General features: G+C 36.1%; 1 non-coding gene across 1 annotated transcript; it reads left to right on the top strand.

Moving 5' to 3' along the window:
• The first annotated feature begins 317 nt into the window (after positions 1-317).
• Positions 318-508, top strand: LOC111726043. Its single transcript, XR_002773938.1, has one exon. It is a non-coding gene; the product is annotated as a U2 spliceosomal RNA (small nuclear RNA).
• The last annotated feature ends 2,777 nt before the right edge of the window (positions 509-3,285 follow it).

The raw sequence follows: 3,285 nt of genomic DNA, 5'->3' as shown, positions 1-3,285 counted from the left end.
ATTCTTGGGCTCAGTGCCCATAGCCCATTGGTTAGGGCACCAGCCACATACACCAGGGATGGCGGGTTCCAACCCAGCCCAGGCCTGCTAAACAACAATGACAACTACAACAAAAAAATAGCTGGGCATTGTGGCAGACACCTGTAGTCCCAGCTACTTGGGAGGCTCATGTAAGAAAATCACTTGAGCCTAAGAGTTTGAGGTTGCTATAAGCTGTGATGCCACAGAACTCAACCCAGGGCAACTGAGTGAGACTCTGTCTCAAAAAAAGAGAATTCTAAATGTCTTTGTACTTAATATCAAAAACTTCAAAATATATCGCTTCTCGGCCTTTTGGCTAAGATCCAGTGTAGTACCTGTTCTTATCAATTTAACATCTGATACGTCCTCTATCCGAGGACAATATATTAAATGGATTTTTGGAGCAGGGAGTTGCAATAAGAGCTTGCTCCATCCACTCCACGTATCGACCTGGTATTGCAGTACTTCCAGGAATGGTGCACTAAAAAAAAAAAAAAAAACCTTCAAAATATATAAAAGATAATTGACAGAAGTCAAAGGAAAAATAGACAGATTCACAGCTATACATAGAAACTTTCACACTCTTCTCTTAGTATTTGATAGAACCAGCAACCCCCCAAATCTACAATGATATAGATTACTTGAACAACACTAACTTGATCTAATTGGTATTAATAAAACACTCCATGTAAAAGCAGCTAAAAAAATTTTTTTTCTAGTGCACATGGAAAGCATATAGTGCTTCAGGATAGGCCATAAAACAAATCTCAACAAATTTAAAAGGATTGAAATTATACAAGTATGTTCTCAAAACAGATAAGAATTAAACGAGAAATCAGTAACAGAAAGATATTTGGAAGATTCCCCCACAAATTTGGAAGCTAAACAATCTACTCCTAGGTAATCCTTGAGCCAAAGAAAAAGTCACAATATAAATTAGTAATTTTCTTTTTTGAGACAGTCTCTCAAGCTGTCACCCTGGGTAGAGTGCCGCAACATCATCATAGCTCACAGCAACCTCCAACTCTTGGGCTCAAGTGATCCTCTTGCCTCAGTTTTTTTTCTACTTAGTAGTAGATATGGGGTCTTGCTTTTTGCTCAGGCTGGTCTCAAACCTTTGAACTCAAGCAATCCACCTGCCTCGGCCTCCCAGACTGCTAGGATTACAGACGTAAGACACTGCACTCGACCTAAATTAGTAAATATTTTGAATGAAATCAAAATGAAAACACAGCATATCAAAGTTTGTAGAAATGCAGCTAATGTCCTGGTTGGAGGGAAATGTATAATGCTAAATGCCCGTATAGAAAAGAAAAAAGATCTTTAATCTATGATCTAGACTCCTACATTTAAAAACTAGGAAAATATTGCTGCTCAACTTCTTGGCTAAGATCAAGCATTAAAAAACTAGGGAAAGAAGATCAAGTAAGATCAAAATAAGCAAAAAGAAGGAAAGGATAAAGATAAGGGCCAGAAACCACTAAAATAGGACACAGAAAATTAATCCAGAAAATTTATAAAACCAAAAGCTAGTTCTTTGAAAAGTTCAATAAAACTTGTAAACATTAGGCAGACCAATCAAGAAAAAGGAAGATACAAATTATCAATATCAGAAATAAAGGAGGAAGTATCACCACAAATCGTACAACTATGAAAGGAGATAATAAGGAGAAGTGAGGAACAACTTTAGGCCAACAACTTGCAGGAAACAAATGATTTGAAACCAGTTGTATATACTAACTACAAACAGCTAGAAGTTGAAATTTGAAAATACCACTTACAAGAGCATTATAAAATATGAAATAGGAATAAATTCAACAAAATACATACGAGATTTACACACAGATTGCAAATCATTCCTGAGAGAAATTAAAGGCCTTCAAAATGGAAAGATAAATTATGTTCATGGATCAGATGATTCAAAACTATGATATTTCTCCCCAAATTGATCTCCATAGGCAATGCAATCCCAAAGAAAATTCTAGCAGACTCTTCTATAGAAATTGAAAAGCCAATTCTGAAATGTATATGGAAATATAAAGGATTTGGAATAGTCAAAACAATTATTGAAAAAGAAGAACAAAGAGAACTCACATTACCTGCTTGTAGGACAAGATGGTACTGACATAAAAATGTTACAGAATAAATAGCACAAAAACGGAACCTCACATAAGTAATTAAATGACTTTTAACAAAGATGCCAGGGCATTTCAATGGTGAAAATATTGTGTTTTTAACAACGATGCAAGAATAATCCACCAAAAATCCATACATTCACTGAGCAAAAAATTTTAATCTTCATCTTTACCTTATTACAAAGCACAAACTGGATCATAAATTCACATAAGAACAAAAACTATAACATTTCTAAAAGGAAATATAGGGTGAAATCTTTGTAACTTTTTTTTTTTTTTTTTGAGACAAGAGTCTTGCTTTATCACCTCCATGCAGGCAAGAGTGTCATGGTGTCATAGCTCACAGCAACCCCATGCTCTTGGGCTCAAGCCATCCTCTTGCCTCAATCTCCCAAGTAACTGGGACTACAGGCGTCTGCCACAGGCCTGGCTATTTTTTAGAGATGGGGTCTCACTCTGGCTCAGGCTGGTCTCAAACTCGTGAGCTCAAGTAATCCACCCGCCTCAGCCTCCCAGAGTGCTCATATTATGGGCGTGAGCCACTGCACCCGGCCCCAAATCCTTGTAACTTTAATAATTCAGAGATCCCTTAGAGAGGAAAAGCAATCTTGAACTATAAAAAAATCAATAATTACATCTCTTCAAAATTAAAAGTTCAGCTCTGTAAGAGATAGTATTAGTAAACGGGAAGGCAAGCCACAGACTTGGAAAACAAAGACTAATAAAAGACTTATCTAGGATACAGAAAGGATTCTTGCAATAATAAATCTGCAATACAATATTGCATATTTATGTAATGTACAAAATATTTAAATACATATTTCACCAAAAATGATGTATGAATGCAAATAAGCACAAGGAAAGATGTCCAACATTAACTGCAAATGTTATTAAATGCAAATAAGCACATGGAAAGATGTCCAACATTAACTGCCTTTAGAGAAATGCAAATTAAAACCACCATGACATATCCCTCCCCTACTGAACGCCTAAAGGTTACCTGACTGAAAACAGCAACACCTGGCAAGGACTGCAGGGCACCTGGAACTTAACAGACATGCTAGTAGGAACACAAAAGGATATAATCACTTTGGCAGTTTTTCTTTCTTTCTTTCTTTTTTTTTTTTTT

The sequence above is a fragment of the Otolemur garnettii genome, unplaced genomic scaffold (assembly GCF_000181295.1).
Source record: "Otolemur garnettii isolate 467f Iridium unplaced genomic scaffold, OtoGar3 scaffold00052, whole genome shotgun sequence".
In the NCBI taxonomy this organism is placed as follows: Eukaryota; Metazoa; Chordata; class Mammalia; order Primates; family Galagidae; genus Otolemur; species Otolemur garnettii.
The sequence above is the reverse complement of the archived record's forward strand: the minus strand, read 5'-3'. Positions and strand labels throughout refer to the sequence as shown.